We start from the raw sequence: 12,557 nt of genomic DNA on the forward strand, positions 1-12,557 counted from the left end.
AAAACCAGGTCAGCAGAGCTGCTTTAGAGGGAGAGAACCAGGTCAGCAGAGCTGCTTTGGAGCCAGAGAACCAGGTCAGCAGAGCTGCTTTAGAGCCAGAGATCTTGGTCAGCAGAGCTGCTTTAGAGGGAGAGAACCAGGTCAGCAGAGCTGCTCTAGAGCCAGAGAACCAGTCAGCAGAACTGCTTCAAAGCCAGAGATCAAGATCAGCAGAGCTGCTTTAGAGCCATAGAACCAGGTCAGCAGAGCTGCTTCAAAGCCAGACAACCAGGTCAGCAGAGCTGCTCTAGAGCCTAAGAACCAGGTCAGCCGAGCTGCTCTAGAGCCAGAGAACCAGGTCAGCAGAGCTTCTGTAGAGGCAGAGAACCAGGTCAGCCGGGTTGCGTTTGAGCCACAGAACCAGGTCATCAGAGCTGCTATAGAGGCAGAGAACAAGGTCAGCAGAACTGCTGTAGACCCAGAGAAACCAGGTCAGCAGAGCTGCTTTAGAGCCAGAGAACTAGGTCAGCAGAGCTGCTTTATAGCCATAGAACCAGGTCAGCAGAGCTGCTTTAGAGCCAGTGAACGAGGTCAGCAGAGTCGTTGGAGAGCCAGAGAACTAGGTCAACAGAGCTGCTCTAGAGCCTAAAAACCAGGTCAGCAGAGCTGCTCCAGAGCCAGAGAACCAGGTCAGCAGAGCTGCTTCAAAGCCAGAGAAACTGGTCGGAAGAGCTGCTTTAGAGCCTGAGAACCAGGTCAGCAGAGCTGCTTCAAAGCCAGAGAACCAGGTCAGCAGATATGCTTTAGAGCCATAGAATCAGGTCATCAGAGCTGCTTTAGATCCACAGATCCAGGTCAGCAGAGCTGCTGTAGAGCCAGAGAAACCAGGTCAGCAGAGCTGCTTTAGAGCCAGAGAACCAGGTCAGCAGTGCTGCTCTAGATCAAGAGAACCAGGTCAGTAGAGCTGCTGTAGAGCCAGAGAAAGCAGGTCAGCAGAGCTGCTTTAGAGCCATAGAACCATGTCAGCAGAGCTGCTTTAGAGCCAGAGAACCAGGTCAGCAGAGCTGCTCTAGAGCCTAAGAACCAGGTCAGCAGATCTGTTCTAGAGGCAGAGAACCGGGGCAGCAGAGCTGCTGTAGAGCCAGAGAACTAGGTCAGCAGAGCAGCTTTAGAGCCAGAGAACCAGGTCAGCAGGGCAGTTGTGGAGCCAGAGAACCAGGTCGGCAGACCTGCTTTAGAACCAGAGAACCAGGTCAGCAGTGCTGCTCTAGAGCAAGAGAACCAGGTCAGTAGAGCTGCTGTAGAGCCAGAGAAAGCAGGTCAGCAGTGCTGCTTTAGAGGGAGATAACCAGGTCAACAGAGCTGCTTTAGAGCCAGAGAACCAGGTCAGCAGAGCTGCGATAGAGCCAGAGAACCAGATCAGCAGAGCTGCCCTAGAGCCTAAGAACAAGGTCAGTAGAGCTGTTCTAGTGGCAGAGAACCAGGTCAGCAGAGCTGCTGTAGAGCCAGATAAATTAGGTCAGCAGAGATGCTGTAGAGACAGATAAACCAGGTCAGCAGAGCTGCTTTAGAAGGAGAGAACCAGATCAGCAAAGCTGCTTTAGAGCCAGAGAACCATGTCAGCAGAGCTGCTCTAGAGCCTAAAACGAGGTCAGCAGAGCTGGTCTAGAGCCAGAGAACCGGGTCAGCAGAGCTAGAGCCAGAGAACCAGGTCAGCATAGCTGCTTTATAGCCAGAGAACCAGGTCAGCAGAGCTGCTCTAGAGCCTAAGGACCAGGTCAGCAGAGCTGCTTTAGAGCCGAAGAACCAGGTCAGCAGAGCTGCTGTAGAGCCAGAGAAACCAGGTCAGCAGAGCTGCTTTAGAACCAGAGACCAAGGTCAGCAAAGCTGCTTTTCAACCAGAGAACCAGGTCAGCAGAGCTGCTTTAGAGCCATAGAACCAGGTCAGCAGAGCTGCTTTATTGCCAGGGAACCAGGTCAGCAGAGCTGCTGTAGAGCCAAAGAAACCAGTTCAGCAGAGTTGCTTTTGAGGGAGAGAACCAGGGTAGCAGAGCTGATTTAGAGCCAGAGAACCAGGTCAGGAGAACTACTTTAGAGCCAGAGAACCAGGTCGGCAGAGCTGCTGTAGAGCCAGAAAAACCAGGTCAGCAGAGATGCTTTAGAGGGAGAGAACCAGGTCAGCAGAGCTGCTTTAGAGCCAGAGAACCAGGTCAGCAGAGCTGCTTTAGAGCCAGAGAACCAGGTCAGTAGAGCTGCTCTAGAGCCAGAGAACCAGGTCAGCAGAGCTGCTTTAGGGCCATAGAACCATGTCAGCAGAGCTGCTTTAGTGCCAGAAAACCAGGTCAGCAGAGCTGCTTTAGAGCCCAAGAACCAGGTCAGCAGACCTGCTCTAGAGGCAGAGAACCGGGGCAGCAGAGCTGCTGTAGAGCCAGAGACCTAGGTCAGCAGAGCTGCTTTAGAGCCAGAGAACCAGATCAGTAGAGCTGCTCTAGAGCCTAAGAACCAGGTCAGCAGAGCTACTCTGGAGGCAGAGCTGCTGTACCCCTAGAGAAAACAGGTCAGCAGAGCTGCTTTAGAGGGAGAGAACCAGGTCAGCAGAGCTTCTGCAGAGCCAGAGAACCAGGCCAGCAGAGCTGCTTTGTAGCCATAGAACCAGGTCAGCAGAGCTGCTATAGAGCCATAGAACCAGGTCAGCAGTGCTGTTGTAGAGCCAGAGCACCAGGTCAGCATAGCTCCTCTAGAACCTAAGAACCAGGTCAGCAGAGCCGCTCTAGAACCAGAGACCCCGGTCAGTAGAGCTGCTTTACAGCCAGAGAACCAGGTCAGCAGAGCTGCTTTAGAGGGAGAGAACCAGGTCAGCAGAGCCACTTTAGAACCTGAGAACCAGGTCAGCAGAGCTGCTTTCGAGCCATTGAACCAGGTCAGCAGAGCTGCTTTAGAGCCTGAGAACCAGGTCATCAGAGCCGTTGTAGAGCCAGAGAACTAGGTCAACAGAACTTCTCTAGAACCTAAGAACCAGGTCAGCAGAGCTGCTCTAGAGCCAGAGAACCAGGTCAGCAGAGCTGCTGTAGAGCCAAAGAAAGCAGTTCAGCAGAGCTGCTTTAGAGGGAGAGAACCAGGGTAGCAGAGCTGCTTTAGAGCCAGAGAACCAGGTCAGGAGAGCTGCTTTAGAGCCAGAGAACCAGGTCAGGAGAGCTGCTGTAGAGCAAGAAAAACCAGGTCAGCAGAGCTGCTTCAGAGGGAGAGAACCAGGTCAGCAGAGCTGCTTTGGAGCCAGAGAACCAGGTCAGCAGAGCTGCTTTAGAGCCAGAGATCTTGGTCAGCAGAGCTGCTTTAGAGGGAGAGAACCAGGTCAGCAGAGCTGCTCTAGAGCCAGAGAACCAGTCAGCAGAACTGCTTCAAAGCCAGAGATAAAGATCAGCAGAGCTGCTTTAGAGCCATAGAACCAGGTCAGCAGAGCTGCTTTAGAGCCAGAGAACCAGGTCAGCAGAGCTGCTTCAAAGCCACACAACCAGGTCAGCAGAGCTGCTCTAGAGCCTAAGAACCAGGTCAGCAGAGCTGCTCTAGAACCAGAGAACCAGGTCAGCAGTGCTTCTGTAGATGCAGAGAACCAGGTCAGCCGGGTTGTGTTTGAGCCACAGAACCAGGTCATCAGAGCTGCTATAGAGGCATAGAACAAGGTCAGTAGAACTGCTGTAGACCCAGAAAAACCAGGTCAGCAGAGCTGCTTTAGAGCCAGAGAACTAGGTCAGCAGAGCTGCTTTAGAGCCATAGAACCAGGTCAGCAGAGCTGCTTTAGAGCCAGTGAACCAGGTCAGCAGAGTCGTTGGAGAGCCAGAGAACTAGGTCAACAGAGCTGCTCTAGAGCCTAAGAACCAGGTCAGCAGAGCTGCTCCAGAGCCAGAGAACCAGGTCAGCAGAGCTGCTTCAAAGCCAGAGAAACTGGTCAGAAGAGCTGCTTTAGAGCCATAGAACCAGGTCATCAGAGCTGCTTTAGATCCACAGATCCAGGTCAGCAGAGCTGCTGTAGAGCCAGAGAAACCAGGTCAGCAGAGCTGCTTTAGAGCCAGAGAACCAGGTCAGCAGTGCTGCTCTAGATCAAGAGAACCAGGTCAGTAGAGCTGCTGTAGAGCCAGAGAAAGCAGGTAAGCAGAGCTGCTTTAGAGGGAGATAACCAGGTCAACAGAGCTGCTTTAGAGCCAGAGAACCAGGTCAGTAGAGCTGCTTTAGAGCCAGAGAACCAGGTCAGCAGAGCTGCTTTAGAGCCAGAGAACCAGGTCAGCAGAGCTGCTTTAGAGGGAGATAACCAGATCAGCAGAATTGCCCTAGAACCTAAGAACAAGGTCAGGAGAGCTGTTCTAGTGGCAGAGAACCAGGTCAGCAGAGCTGCTGTAGAGCCAGATAAATTAGGTCAGCAGAGATGTTGTAGAGAAAGATCAACCAGGTCAGCAGAGCTGCTTTAGAAGGAGAGAACCAGATCAGCAGAGCTGTTGTAGAGCCAGAGTACCAGGTCAGCATAGCTCCTCTAGAGCCTAAGAACCAGGTCAGCAGAGATGCTTTAGAGGGAGAGAACCAGGTCAGCATAGCTTCTGCAGAGCCAGAGAACCAGGCCAGCAGAGCTGCTTTGGAGCCATAGAACCAGGTCAGCAGAGCTGCTATAGAGCCAGAGAACCAGGTCAGCAGTGCTGTTGTAGAGCCAGAGCACCAGGTCAGCATAGCTCCTCTAGAACCTAAGAACCAGGTCAGCAGAGCTGCTCTAGAACCAGAGAACCAGGTCAGTAGAGCTGCTTTAGAGCCAGAGAACCAGGTCAGCAGAGCTGCTTTAGAGGGAGAGAACCAGGTCAGCAGAGCCACTTTAGAACCTGAGAACCAGGTCAGCAGAGTTGCTTTCGAGCCATTGAACCAGGTCAGCAGAGCTGCTTTAGAGCCTGAGAACCAGGTCATCAGAGCCGTTGTAGAGCCAGAGAACTAGGTCAACAGAACTTCTCTAGAACCTAAGAACCAGGTCAGCAGAGCTGCTCTAGAGCCAGAGAACCAGGTCAGCAGAGCTGCTGTAGAGCCAAAGAAAGCAGTTCAGCAGAGCTGCTTTAGAGGGAGCGAACCAGGGTAGCAGAGCTGCTTTAGAGCCAGAGAACCAGGTCAGGAGAGCTGCTTTAGAGCCAGAGAACCAGGTCAGGAGAGCTGCTGTAGAGCCAGAAAAACCAGGTCAGCAGAGCTGCTTCAGAGGGAGAGAACCAGGTCAGCAGAGCTGCTTTGGAGCCAGAGAACCAGGTCAGCAGAGCTGCTTTAGAGCCAGAGATCTTGGTCAGCAGAGCTGCTTTAGAGGGAGAGAACCAGGTCAGCAGAGCTGCTCTAGAGCCAGAGAACCAGTCAGCAGAACTGCTTCAAAGCCAGAGATCAAGATCAGCAGAGCTGCTTTAGAGCCATAGAACCAGGTCAGCAGAGCTGCTTCAAAGCCAGACAACCAGGTCAGCAGAGCTGCTCTAGAGCCTAAGAACCAGGTCAGCCGAGCTGCTCTAGAGCCAGAGAACCAGGTCAGCAGAGCTTCTGTAGAGGCAGAGAACCAGGTCAGCCGGGTTGCGTTTGAGCCACAGAACCAGGTCATCAGAGCTGCTATAGAGGCAGAGAACAAGGTCAGCAGAACTGCTGTAGACCCAGAGAAACCAGGTCAGCAGAGCTGCTTTAGAGCCAGAGAACTAGGTCAGCAGAGCTGCTTTATAGCCATAGAACCAGGTCAGCAGAGCTGCTTTAGAGCCAGTGAACGAGGTCAGCAGAGTCGTTGGAGAGCCAGAGAACTAGGTCAACAGAGCTGCTCTAGAGCCTAAAAACCAGGTCAGCAGAGCTGCTCCAGAGCCAGAGAACCAGGTCAGCAGAGCTGCTTCAAAGCCAGAGAAACTGGTCGGAAGAGCTGCTTTAGAGCCTGAGAACCAGGTCAGCAGAGCTGCTTCAAAGCCAGAGAACCAGGTCAGCAGATCTGCTTTAGAGCCATAGAATCAGGTCATCAGAGCTGCTTTAGATCCACAGATCCAGGTCAGCAGAGCTGCTGTAGAGCCAGAGAAACCAGGTCAGCAGAGCTGCTTTAGAGCCAGAGAACCAGGTCAGCAGTGCTGCTCTAGATCAAGAGAACCAGGTCAGTAGAGCTGCTGTAGAGCCAGAGAAAGCAGGTCAGCAGAGCTGCTTTAGAGCCATAGAACCATGTCAGCAGAGCTGCTTTAGAGCCAGAGAACCAGGTCAGCAGAGCTGCTCTAGAGCCTAAGAACCAGGTCAGCAGATCTGTTCTAGAGGCAGAGAACCGGGGCAGCGGAGCTGCTGTAGAGCCAGAGAACTAGGTCAGCAGAGCAGCTTTAGAGCCAGAGAACCAGGTCAGCAGGGCAGTTGTGGAGCCAGAGAACCAGGTCGGCAGACCTGCTTTAGAACCAGAGAACCAGGTCAGCAGTGCTGCTCTAGAGCAAGAGAACCAGGTCAGTAGAGCTGCTGTAGAGCCAGAGAAAGCAGGTCAGCAGTGCTGCTTTAGAGGGAGATAACCAGGTCAACAGAGCTGCTTTAGAGCCAGAGAACCAGGTCAGCAGAGCTGCGATAGAGCCAGAGAACCAGATCAGCAGAGCTGCCCTAGAGCCTAAGAACAAGGTCAGTAGAGCTGTTCTAGTGGCAGAGAACCAGGTCAGCAGAGCTGCTGTAGAGCCAGATAAATTAGGTCAGCAGAGATGCTGTAGAGACAGATAAACCAGGTCAGCAGAGCTGCTTTAGAAGGAGAGAACCAGATCAGCAAAGCTGCTTTAGAGCCAGAGAACCATGTCAGCAGAGCTGCTCTAGAGCCTAAAACGAGGTCAGCAGAGCTGGTCTAGAGCCAGAGAACCGGGTCAGCAGAGCTAGAGCCAGAGAACCAGGTCAGCATAGCTGCTTTATAGCCAGAGAACCAGGTCAGCAGAGCTGCTCTAGAGCCTAAGGACCAGGTCAGCAGAACTGCTTTAGAGCTGAAGAACCAGGTCAGCAGGGCTGCTGTAGAGCCAGAGAAACCAGGTCAGCAGAACTGCTTTAGAGCCAGAGACCAAGGTCAGCAAAGCTGCTTTTCAACCAGAGAACCAGGTCAGCAGAGCTGCTTTAGAGCCATAGAACCAGGCCAGCAGAGCTGCTTTAGTGCCAGGGAACCAGGTCAGCAGAGCTGCTGTAGAGCCAAAGAAACCAGTTCAGCAGAGTTGCTTTTGAGGGAGAGAACCAGGGTAGCAGAGCTGATTTAGAGCCAGAGAACCAGGTCAGGAGAACTACTTTAGAGCCAGAGAACCAGGTCGGCAGAGCTGCTGTAGAGCCAGAAAAACCAGGTCAGCAGAGATGCTTTAGAGGGAGAGAACCAGGTCAGCAGAGCTGCTTTAGAGCCAGAGAACCAGGTCAGCAGAGCTGCTTTAGAGCCAGAGAACCAGGTCAGTAGAGCTGCTCTAGAGCCAGAGAACCAGGTCAGCAGAGCTGCTTTAGGGCCATAGAACCATGTCAGCAGAGCTGCTTTAGTGCCAGAAAACCAGGTCAGCAGAGCTGCTTTAGAGCCTAAGAACCAGGTCAGCAGACCTGCTCTAGAGGCAGAGAACCGGGGCAGCAGAGCTGCTGTAGAGCCAGAGACCTAGGTCAGCAGAGCTGCTTTAGAGCCAGAGAACCAGATCAGTAGAGCTGCTCTAGAGCCTAAGAACCAGGTCAGCAGAGCTACTCTAGAGGCAGAGCTGCTGTACCCCTAGAGAAAACAGGTCAGCAGAGCTACTTTAGAGGGAGAGAACCAGGTCAGCAGAGGTTCTGCAGAGCCAGAGAACCAGGCCAGCAGATCTGCTTTAGAGCCATAGAACCAGGTCAGCAGAGCTGCTATAGAGCCAGAGAACCAGGTCAGCAGAGCTGTTGTAGAGCCAGAGTACCAGGTCAGCATAGCTCCTCAAGAGCCTAAGAACCAGGTCAGCAGAGCTGCTTTAGAGGGAGAGAACCAGGTCAGCAGAGCTTCTGCAGAGCCAGAGAACCAGGCCAGCAGAGCTGCTTTGGAGCCATAGAACCGGGTCAGCAGAGCTGCTATAGAGCCAGAGAACCAGGTCAGCAGTGCTGTTGTAGAGCCAGAGCACCAGGTCAGCATAGCTCCTCTAGAACCTAAGAACCAGGTCAGCAGAGCTGCTCTAGAACCAGAGACCCAGGTCAGTAGAGCTGCTTTAGAGCCATAGAACCATGTCAGCAGAGCTGCTTTAGAGCCTGAGAACCAGGTCAGCAGAGCTGCTCTAGAGCCTAAGAACCAGGTCAGCAGATCTGTTCTAGAGGCAGAGAACCGGGGCAGCAGAGCTGCTGTAGAGCCAGAGAACTAGGTCAGCAGAGCAGCTTTAGAGCCAGAGAACCAGGTCAGCAGGGCAGTTGAGGAGCCAGAGAACCAGGTCAGCAGACCTGCTTTAGAACCAGAGAACCAGGTCAGCAGTGCTGCTCTAGAGCAAGAGAACTAGGTCAGTAGAGCTGCTGTAGAGCCAGAGAAAGCAGGTCAGCAGTGCTGCTTTAGAGGGAGATAACCAGGTCAACAGAGCTGCTTTAGAGCCAGAGAACCAGGTCAGCAGAGCTGCGATAGAGCCAGAGAACCAGATCAGCAGAGCTGCCCTAGAGCCTAAGAACAAGGTCAGTAGAGCCGTTCTAGTGGCAGAGAACCAGGTCAGCAGAGCTGCTGTAGAGCCAGATAAATTAGGTCAGCAGAGATGCTGTAGAGACAGATAAACCAGGTCAGCAGAGCTGATTTAGAAGGAGAGAACCAGATCAGCAAAGCTGCTTTAGAGCCAGAGAACCATGTCAGCAGAGCTGCTCTAGAGCCTAAAACGAGGTCAGCAGAGCTGGTCTAGAGCCAGAGAACCGGGCCAGCAGAGCTAGAGCCAGAGAACCAGGTCAGCATAGCTGCTTTATAGCCAGAGAACCAGGTCAGCAGAGCTGCTCTAGAGCCTAAGGACCAGGTCAGCAGAGCTGCTTTAGAGCCGAAGAACCAGGTCAGCAGAGCTGCTGTAGAGCCAGAGAAACCAGGTCAGCAGAGCTGCTTTAGAGCCAGAGACCAAGGTCAGCAAAGCTGCTTTTCAACCAGAGAACCAGGTCAGCAGAGCTGCTTTAGAGCCATAGAACCAGGTCAGCAGAGCTGCTTTATTGCCAGGGAACCAGGTCAGCAGAGCTGCTGTAGAGCCAAAGAAACCAGTTCAGCAGAGTTGCTTTTGAGGGAGAGAACCAGGGTAGCAGAGCTGATTTAGAGCCAGAGAACCAGGTCAGGAGAACTACTTTAGAGCCAGAGAACCAGGTCGGCAGAGCTGCTGTAGAGCCAGAAAAACCAGGTCAGCAGAGATGCTTTAGAGGGAGAGAACCAGGTCAGCAGAGCTGCTTTAGAGCCAGAGAACCAGGTCAGCAGAGCTGCTTTAGAACCAGAGAACCAGGTCAGTAGAGCTGCTCTAGAGCCAGAGAACCAGGTCAGCAGAGCTGCTTTAGGGCCATAGAACCATGTCAGCAGAGCTGCTTTAGAGCCAGAGAACCAGGTCAGCAGAGCTGCTTTAGAGCCTAAGAACCAGGTCAGCAGACCTGCTCTAGAGGCAGAGAACCGGGGCAGCAGAGCTGCTGTAGAGCCAGAGACCTAGGTCAGCAGAGCTGCTTTAGAGCCAGAGAACCAGATCAGTAGAGCTGCTCTAGAGCCTAAGAACCAGGTCAGCAGAGCTACTCTAGAGACAGAGCTGCTGTACACCTAGAGAAACCAGGTCAGCAGAGCTGCTTTAGAGGGAGAGAACCAGGTCAGCAGAGCTTCTGCAGAGCCAGAGAACCAGGCCAGCAGAGCTGCTTTAGAGCCATAGAAGCAGGTCAGCAGAGCTGCTATAGAGCCAGAGAACCAGGTCAGCAGAGCTGTTGTAGAGCCAGAGTACCAGGTCAGCATAGCTCCTCTAGAGCCTAAGAACCAGGTCAGCAGAGCTGCTTTAGAGGGAGAGAACCAGGTCAGCAGAGCTTCTGCAGAGCCAGAGAACCAGGCCAGCAGAGCTGCTTTGTAGCCATAGAACCGGGTCAGCAGAGCTGCTATAGAGCCAGAGAACCAGGTCAGCAGTGCTGTTGTAGAGCCAGAGCACCAGGTCAGCATAGCTCCTCTAGAATCTAAGAACCAGGTCAGCAGAGCTGTTCTAGAACCAGAGACCCAGGTCAGTAGAGCTGCTTTACAGCCAGAGAACCAGGTCAGCAGAGCTGCTTTAGAGGGAGAGAACCAGGTCAGCAGAGCCACTTTAGAACCTGAGAACCAGGTCAGCAGAGCTGCTTTCGAGCCATTGAACCAGGTCAGCAGAGCTGCTTTAGAGCCTGAGAACCAGGTCATCAGAGCCGTTGTAGAGCCAGAGAACTAGGTAAACAGAACTTCTCTAGAACCTAAGAACCAGGTCAGCAGAGCTGCTCTAGAGCCAGAGAACCAGGTCAGCAGAGCTGCTGTAGAGCCAAAGAAAGCAGTTCAGCAGAGCTGCTTTAGAGGGAGAGAACCAGGGTAGCAGAGCTGCTTTAGAGCCAGAGAACCAGGTCAGGAGAGCTGCTTTAGAGCCAGAGAACCAGGTCAGGAGAGCTGCTGTAGAGCAAGAAAAACCAGGTCAGCAGAGCTGCTTCAGAGGGAGAGAACCAGGTCAGCAGAGCTGCTTCAGAGGGAGAGAACCAGGTCAGCAGAGCTGCTTTAGAGCCAGAGATCTTGGTCAGCAGAGCTGCTTTAGAGGGAGAGAACCAGGTCAGCAGAGCTGCTCTAGAGCCAGAGAACCAGTCAGCAGAACTGCTTCAAAGCCAGAGATAAAGATCAGCAGAGCTGCTTTAGAGCCATAGAACCAGGTCAGCAGAGCTGCTTTAGAGCCAGAGAACCAGGTCAGCAGAGCTGCTTCAAAGCCACACAACCAGGTCAGCAGAGCTGCTCTAGAGCCTAAGAACCAGGTCAGCAGAGCTGCTCTAGAACCAGAGAACCAGGTCAGCAGTGCTTCCGTAGATGCAGAGAACCAGGTCAGCCGGGTTGTGTTTGAGCCACAGAACCAGGTCATCAGAGCTGCTATAGAGGCATAGAACAAGGTCAGTAGAACTGCTGTAGACCCAGAGAAACCAGGTCAGCAGAGCTGCTTTAGAGCCAGAGAACTAGGTCAGCAGAGCTGCTTTAGAGCCATAGAACCAGGTCAGCAGAGCTGCTTTAGAGCCAGTGAACCAGGTCAGCAGAGTCGTTGGAGAGCCAGAGAACTAGGTCAACAGAGCTGCTCTAGAGCCTAAGAACCAGGTCAGCAGAGCTGCTCCAGAGCCAGAGAACCAGGTCAGCAGAGCTGCTTCAAAGCCAGAGAAACTGGTCAGAAGAGCTGCTTTAGAGCCATAGAACCAGGTCATCAGAGCTGCTTTAGATCCACAGATCCAGGTCAGCAGAGCTGCTGTAGAGCCAGAGAAACCAGGTCAGCAGAGCTGCTTTAGAGCCAGAGAACCAGGTCAGCAGTGCTGCTCTAGATCAAGAGAACCAGGTCAGTAGAGCTGCTGTAGAGCCAGAGAAAGCAGGTCAGCAGAGCTGCTTTAGAGGGCGATAACCAGGTCAACAGAGCTGCTTTAGAGCCAGAGAACCAGGTCAGCAGAGCTGCTTTAGAGCCAGAGAACCAGGTCAGCAGAGCTGCTTTAGAGGGAGATAACCAGATCAGCAGAATTGCCCTAGAGCCTAAGAACGAGGTCAGGAGAGCTGTTCTAGTGGCAGAGAACCAGGTCAGCAGAGCTGCTGTAGAGCCAGATAAATTAGGTCAGCAGAGATGTTGTAGAGAAAGATAAACCAGGTCAGCAGAGCTGCTTTAGAAGGAGAGAACCAGATCAGCAGAGCTGTTGTAGAGCCAGAGTACCAGGTCAGCATAGCTCCTCTAGAGCCTAAGAACCAGGTCAGCAGAGATGCTTTAGAGGGAGAGAACCAGGTCAGCAGAGCTTCTGCAGAGCCAGAGAACCAGGCCAGCAGAGCTGCTTTGGAGCCATAGAACCAGGTCAGCAGAGCTGCTATAGAGCCAGAGAACCAGGTCAGCAGTGCTGTTGTAGAGCCAGAGCACCAGGTCAGCATAGCTCCTCTAGAACCTAAGAACCAGGTCAGCAGAGCTGCTCTAGAACCAGAGAACCAGGTCAGTAGAGCTGCTTTAGAGCCAGAGAACCAGGTCAGCAGAGCTGCTTTAGAGGGAGAGAACCAGGTCAGCAGAGCCACTTTAGAACCTGAGAACCAGGTCAGCAGAGCTGCTTTCGAGCCATTGAACCAGGTCAGCAGAGCTGCTTTAGAGCCTGAGAACCAGGTCATCAGAGCCGTTGTAGAGCCAGAGAACTAGGTCAACAGAACTTCTCTAGAACCTAAGAACCAGGTCAGCAGAGCTGCTCTAGAGCCAGAGAACCAGGTCAGCAGAGCTGCTGTAGAGCCAAAGAAAGCAGTTCAGCAGAGCTGCTTTAGAGGGAGAGAACCAGGGTAGCAGAGCTGCTTTAGAGCCAGAGAACCAGGTCAGGAGAGCTGCTTTAGAGCCAGAGAACCAGGTCAGGAGAGCTGCTGTAGAGCCAGAAAAACCAGGTCAGCAGAGCTGCTTCAGAGGGAGAGAACCAGG

This window comes from Triturus cristatus, unplaced genomic scaffold (assembly GCF_964204655.1).
Source record: "Triturus cristatus unplaced genomic scaffold, aTriCri1.1 SCAFFOLD_166, whole genome shotgun sequence".
Lineage (NCBI taxonomy): Eukaryota > Metazoa > Chordata > Amphibia > Caudata > Salamandridae > Triturus > Triturus cristatus.